Genomic DNA, 7453 nt, shown 5'->3' on the forward strand with positions numbered 1-7453 from the left:
ACTGTAAATAAGTAAATAGGGTGTTGCTGCTCTCGTGAAGTTTTAGAATAATGGAAACTTTAGACGAAAGGAAAAGATGTTCTGAACAAAATGAGAGAGACTTTTTATATTCTGGATTTTTAAACTGACATGATAGCTTTATCCAATTTCAATTGTTTGTATGTGGCCATTCTATTACAGTACTGATTCGATTGAATGTGTGTATTATCAGGTAAATCTTCTGTGAGTACAATGATGTGTCTTGGAGTTGTATCTTTAAGGGTTTGTGTCATTACTTTGACCCCATGTATTAACAGTTAACCTGGAAAATGTTGCTCACCTTTTAGCACTTGTTATAAACAACTGAGAGCTTGAGCTTTTGGAATTTTTTTGTTTTAATATAAAATTACGTAGTTTTAAACCCTGTGAAGATGATCTTGATGATCGTATTCCTGTGTACATATCTGCCACACCCAGAAGCAAGAAGGCAAATAAAAAAAAAGAACTACAGGTTTTTCAAATGCTGTGAACTTAAATATATCTGATTTAATATTTAGAGAATGAATATCAGGCTTTGTTTATACAGCTGCCAGCATGAAAGGAACAAGATGCCTGCCCTCCTGTACATTCATGTGGCCTTTGAAAGTATTATCCGTGCCTTAAAAAGTGAAGATGTTGACATGTCCTTGCTGTTCCAGAACATTTAGACCATTATTGGCACCATGAGCTTCTTCCAGAAGGGGCAAAATCAAAATCTGAGCGATGCATTAAAAACCCTGTGTTCTGCTGAGGAACTCTATAACACTAGCCTTGATTCTTGCATGTTCCTCATTGTAAAGGATATCCTGTTTCTGCTTTCATTTCTGGTTTGGGGTTTTTTTTGTTGTTGTTGTTTGGTGGTTATACAATGTACAGTTTCCAGCATGCAACAACTGTATTATCATCCTTCCTAAACAAAGAAAAGGGGGGTGGAGGAGGAAGAAGAAAGGAAAGGAGAACTTGACAGTATTATTTTCTACATGCTTAAGCCGTTGAGGTTGTTTCCATTAAAGACTAAGAAAAATATATCTTGCTTTCCTTGGTGGCTTTGCAACATCCTGTGTGCTGATGGGGATCTCTTCCTGCCTCCTTAAACCTGGGGCAGTTTGAGCTTGTGTCAACAGTGGCAAGGCATGTTATTATCTTAGTTTGCTTTTCAGAATATTATCAGGAAATCAAAAAGTGGAGCAACGAAACAGAGGGGACTGGTCTCCTATTGTATTTGTGCATTAGGGAAATTTCAGTCCAATGCCTGCATGGGGTGCCATTGCAGCTCTGTACCCAAGATTTATAAACATTCCCTTTTATAGCACATTAGGGCCAGATAGTGTAGCAGAAGCCATCCTGAGGAAAGACACACAAAATGCTAATTACAAAAACCTGCCTACAATCGTGCAGTAACTCCCAATTTTTTTTTTATAGTTTATACTCACACGGGCAGGTGTGTATAGGATAGTAGCTGTTTTGAGGATGAATTCTCCATTTGGATAATTTTGTCATCTTCCAACTCTGTGCAAGGGAGTGACCAGGATTCCACGTTTAGCTGTAGGGCAGATTTAATTCAAGGCATTACAAACCTAGCAATTTAATTCCAGTGTCAGTGCCTTTCATAATAATCCCTAGCATGAAGTTTGGCATGCTAGGAAATTTCCTGGTTGTCCTATTTATATTGTTTCCAATACTGTATTTATATCCTGCCTGTCTATGAGAATTAATCAGGGAAAGGAACATGTTCAATTTATAATATATTTAAAAAATAATAACTATCACTAAAAACAAGCAGGTAAAAAAGTCAAATCTTGTTTAAATGCAGCATCCCAAAAGGCTTGCTGAAAGGTAAACTGATGAAGCCAGGTAGGCCTCTCTTGGGAGGCTGTTCCAAATTCTGGCAGTTCAACCAAAAGGCTCTGGCCTGTTTTGTCCACCCATGATGTATTTTACAGGAGAGGCAGTTGGGGAAGGGCTTCAAGTGATGCTTTAGATACTCTGGTTAACATGCTGACTTGCATGTTCTGCTCAAATCTGAAGTCTCCTGCTTGATACTATAAGCCAGGTGCATCCAATAAAGTGGAAGGATGCAAGATTTGGGTCAGACAAAATAAGTACTTCACACAGCCAGTTAAACTGGATCTGCTCCTAGACAATGTGCTGATGGCCACCAACTTGGATGGTTTTAAAAGAGGAGTAGAGAAATTAATGGAGGATAATGCTATTGAGGGTTACTCACTATGACAGCTGTTTTACTACTAGTGTCAATATCCCTCTGAACAAGCGGCTGGGAATTGCAAGTGGGGCGATTGTTGTTGCCTATGGGAAATTTGCAAGGAGGACCTGAGTGCACCTAGATGGATCTTTGGCCTGATCCAGCAGGGCTCTTACGTTTCAAACCGTCCTCGTGTAGAGAGCATTACAGTAATCCAATCTGGCCTATCCGATTGTGTTCCTGAATGTGTAGTTTATTTCCATCAGGCACAGGGTACTGCATAAGAACAGAGGGAGAGACTTGCTGGATCATTCCAATGGTCCCTCTTCTCCAGCATTCTGATTTCAACAGTGGCTGTGCAAATGCTTCCATGAGGCAAGGCTACGGTCAGGGCATGAAGGTCAACTGTTCTCCCCAGGCATCTTCTATTCAAAACTAAACTGCCTCTGAACTTGGAGGCTCCAGTTACTGTTGGTGCTTTATATCACTCAGAGACATTTCCTTTATGAATTTATGTAACTCTCCTTTAAAGCTATCAGTACATATGGTGGTAGTGAGTTACAGAATCGTCGAGTTGGACTGAGGATTCTCTAGTCCAACCCCCCTGCAAAAAATGCAGCTGTCCCACATGGGGATGGAACCTGTGACCTTGGTGTTATCAGCACCACGCTCTAACCAACTGAGCTATACAAGTTCGTTATGGGTTGTGTGAGGAAACGCTTCCTATTGCCTACTCTGATAATTTACAGCTTGATTATCAGAAAGAAATCCACAGATTTTATGTACAAATGTCTTTCAACAGTCATTAGCAGGCATTTCTCTCGTACAATCAAGCACACTTTCACATCATCCAATAAAATAAGTTTTTAAAACATTGTTATTGTTTCTATCATTTGTTGCTAACCACCCTGGAGCTGCTTTGGGAGGAAGGTTGGGATATAAATTTAAAACATCAAGGGGAAGTTAGGCAGAAAAGAAAAAAGACAATGTGTTTTCCTTTTCTGTGTGAAATATTTTTAAACCTCGTAACAAACAAAAGAATCCCAACAATTAGGGTGTCCTTTGCCATGTGTCAATTTCCTTCCAATTTTCCAAACTGAATGACTGGCATTTACAGAATAAATATGACACGGACAGCACAATGAACTTTAACAACAAGAAAAGCAACCAGGGAACCCCAAACCATAATGAAATCACAATACAAAATAATCTGAGGGGTTGTGGTTCATAGCAAAGGAGGGCATCTTATAGAATCACAAATTTATTATAGCATGAACTTTCAAGGTCTACAATGCATGTGGGTGTGTCCCCCCCCCCTATTATAATGTGGTTTGTGTCATGGCCAGAGGACATTGCGTGCATGAGTGTCTAAAAAACTGCTGCACTATCACCATCTCTAAACTGTGTGGCACATTTTTAAAAGCATTTGTTACAATGTTAACCTTCCCGCAGCTTGCTATGAACTCTGACCATGTGCTTCATCCCCCGAAACCCTCTTCAGAGAAATTCAGTTTGTTCTTTCTGCAGGTTACTCCCGCTGCTGTTTAAAAGGCCTAACTGCAGGCTAACCCCATTGTTAGAATGTGGGTGCCTTCAAAAGACGTAAACGAAATAACATCTGTACTGAACAGCATTGTCTTTTGAGTTTCACGAGGTAATACAAAATGCAGCATTATATGCATTCTTAGTAAGAAGGGCAGGGACCTAGAGCAGTTCCTTGCACCTTGTGTGCATAGGCATATGAGCAAGAAAACCTTCCCTGCAATGTAATTCTGGCATTCCACAGCGTTTTGAAGCCTATCTTGATTCATTATAATAACCTCTTAACGGCAGAAAACCTCACAGAGGAGATGTATTATAACTCTTATTTTAAATATTGGCACTGAAGGGGGGGAGATGGGGGGTTAGGAGCATGGATTTGGGAGAGGGGAAAATCACCAAGGAGCAGCAGCGGGCCCTGCTATTAAACTCTACCACAGCCTCCTAAGCAGAGTGACACCCTGAAGGAGAAATATTGCCGTGCAGAGACTTTAGCAACAACCCTTACAAGGGAGAAAATATTCATTAGGAAAAGAGCAAAGTGATGGATGAATTCATTGTGCAGGCTGGACGGGAGGATGCTGGCTGGCACGCAAGATATTGATCTACACGTGTGGGTGGGGGGGGAAGTCTGTGGAGCAGTGGAAAAGCTTTCAGGGATGCAAAAGGTTTCCTGGCTTGCAATTCTTCCCATACCCGTGGGAGCCTTCTGTCTCTGTGGCAGAAGATCCAGACCAGCTGAGCAGGCCTAGTGCTCTCAGAACAGAATGTTGTCGACCTTTTTAGGGGGGGACGGACCCCAAAGTTGTTGACCTTTTTAAGGAAAGGTTCCCCAGAGTTGTTGACCTGAACTTGGGAATTCCACAACATTTCACTACAGGGAAGGAGAGGCAAGAGCTGGGGGTGGGGTGGGGTGGGGAACCTACCCCTTCCTTTGCTGGATAGAAAGTGGGACAGAAGAAAGCAGGAAGGAGAGGGCATTTAACCCACCGATGGAGAGGAGAGGAGGGTGGGGGGTCAGGAAGCTGAGCCGGGGCAGAAATAGCGTGGCTCCTCCCGCCCACGCAGGCTTCCCTGATCCACTCGAAGTGAGTGGGCGGGTGGGTGAGGCGGGACAGTAGCAGATTGTCCTCGCCCACGACCACACACGCAGCGTGCGGGGTGAGCGTTTGCAGCCCGCTGCATTTCACCACGCTACTTAAAGGGAGAAATAAAAGTGCACTTGGGCACAGCTAAGGACGGGGAGCGGGTAGCCAAACGCCTTGGGCAGACCCCATGAAATAATTCGCTCAGAGTTCAGCTGGGTCTCCAGAAAAGAGCATGGACTGAGTCGCAGCCAAAGCAGCTCTTTCTGCTCCTGGGTGAGGAGGAGAGTCTTTGCAAACGCTTTGGAGTTCCCTTCTGCCTGCCGGGAAGCCGCCCGAAAAGGGAGAGGCGGGGTCTTCGCTTGCTGGTGGGGAGCTTTGGCAGGGAGCTGCTGGGAGAGGCTTCAGCTTCCCCGACGAAACCGTTCCCACCTATCCTCTTCGGGGCTTGGGAGGCAAGCTGCACGGGAAAAGGGAGGCCGCAGGCAAAGCCGCGCAACTCCCCCACTCGCTGGGCCGCCCCTAGTGGTGCAGCGCCCACTAAGCTCTATGGGAAAGACGTCTCTGAGCGCGCATCTTGTTTGGCAGGCACGCTCTGGCTGCAGTGCAGTCCCACAGCACTGATGTGGAAGTAAACTCCACTTAACTGCACTTTACTTCAGAGTAAATGCACTTAGGATTGGGGCGTTCACAAGTGCCTTAATCTTCAGTCATTACTGTTTCTCTATCCCAAACTAAGGCCTGGGGGCCGAATCCGGCCCAATCGCCTTCTAAATCCGGCCTGCGGACGGTACAGGAATCAGCGTGTTTTTACAGGAGTAGAATGTGCCCTTTTATTTAAAATGCATCCCTGGTTATTTGTGGGGCATAGGAATTCGTTCATTCTCCCCCCCCCAAAAAAAATATAGCCTGGCCCCCCACAAGGTCTGAGGGACAGTAAACCGGCCTCCTGCTGAAAAAGTTTGCTGACCCCTGCTCTATCCACACCTCTCCAGCTCCCAGCAACATAATTCACCTGCCCTATATAAACTGTCTTGCTATGCATACGGACTTTTACACTACCATGTACTGTGTTTGCGCCTGCATGTCCCCAGCATGTTTATGTGTGGGAGAGAGAACTGCATGTCTACAACATATATTTTATGTTGCATATATCTTTACCCTCCTAGTGTGAAGAAATGCAAGGCATTTTTATGGCTAAAGGAGTCCTGTGAGAGGAAGGAAGCATATTCTAAGCAAAGAATTATTTGAAAAGGACTGAAAACAAAGCAGCCAGCTATTACGTATCTGTATTTCAAACAGTGTACAGTTCTGATGGTCCCATCTCAAAACGTAAATCCTAGAGCTAGGACAGGTACAGAAAAGATACCTGAAACAAGTGATTGACCATCACCTTCATGAGGAAAGGCTGTAGTGCCTGGGTATTTTTGGTTTATGAAGAGGGGGAAGTGACTGGATTTGGGTGGTGGGCACATGATTCTAACATTATTCATGATGTAGAGAAAGTGGATTGAGAGCAGTTTTTCTCTTTGAGAGGAACTTCAAACAGTACATAGTTAAAATTATAGAATTCACTCCCATAAGATGTAGTGATGGCTTTAAATGAGGGCATAGAGAAATTTGTGGAGGAAAACAGCCATTCATTGCTACTAACCATAATGGCTTTATATTGTCTCCAGCGTTGGGGATGGTATGTTCTTGTATACCAGCTTCTGGAAATCACAAGTGAGGAGAGGGTGCCGCTTGCAGCCCTCCCATAGACATCTGGTTAGCTACCATGAGAAGAAAACATTGGCCTAGTAGATGGACCTTTGGACCAATCCAGTAGCGGAGTTACATTCTTACTGCTAGAAATTGCGGCCATACAACAGTGGTTGGCAGTAGATTCATTTCAAGCCGGACAAAATGGGGTACAGACGACTCTCAACTTACGTAAGGGTTGCATTCTGGGGCAAGTGCATAAAGCTAAAATCACAAGTAGTCAAAACACATTGGGTTCAATGGTGGGTGGGGCTTGCCAAAGTCATTTCCTCCACCCCCTTTTTATTATTTTTTTTGCCAAGTGTGTAAAGCTGAATGCACGCAAGTTAAATGCGTGCCAGAGTTATCCTGCACTTCTCACAATGCATAAACAAACAAAATCGGCTTCCTCCAGATGGAGAAATGGCTACTAGCTTACATACCTTTAAAGGGAATTTGATAAACTCAGTAGGGCTCTGCTATTAGCTAACTACCGACCGCTAGAAGAACAATTTCTTGACTTCTAGCAGCTAGCGGAACCTCCAGGGTCAGAGGCAGTACATCGGAGTCCTGCCCTCATCAGCTGGATAGCTCCGTGGATTAGCGTGTGCTGCTGATCATGCCCGGCAGGCACTTGGCAGCCGCTGTGGGCAGCGACGCCAGACTGCGAGACCCTTCGGTCTGCTCCATTTGGCTTTTATTCTGTGTTTCTCGGGGCGAGACTCCAGCGTAGGCTCAGAAGCCCGGGCATCAACTCGGGGCGTTTTCTGCTCCCGGTCCTGCTAAAATGGCTGGCGGCGGAGGACGGCGGAAGGCCGAGGAAGGGAGGCAAGGATTCGAACCTGCCACTCTCGCGCCCCTGGCCTTC

At 44.7% G+C, this 7453-nt stretch overlaps 1 long non-coding RNA gene across 1 annotated transcript; it reads right to left on the reverse strand.

The window, feature by feature from the left end:
* Positions 1-1192: 1192 nt before the first annotated feature.
* Positions 1193-7450, reverse strand: LOC309372134. Its single transcript, XR_014169414.1, has 3 exons — positions 7428-7450; positions 6500-6617; positions 1193-1561 (listed from the first exon to the last, which is right to left on the reverse strand). It is a non-coding gene; the product is annotated as an uncharacterized lncRNA (long non-coding RNA).
* Positions 7451-7453: the final 3 nt, after the last annotated feature.

This window comes from Podarcis melisellensis, assembly GCF_964234715.1.
Source record: "Podarcis melisellensis genome assembly, chromosome: 6".
In the NCBI taxonomy this organism is placed as follows: domain Eukaryota; kingdom Metazoa; phylum Chordata; class Lepidosauria; order Squamata; family Lacertidae; genus Podarcis; species Podarcis melisellensis.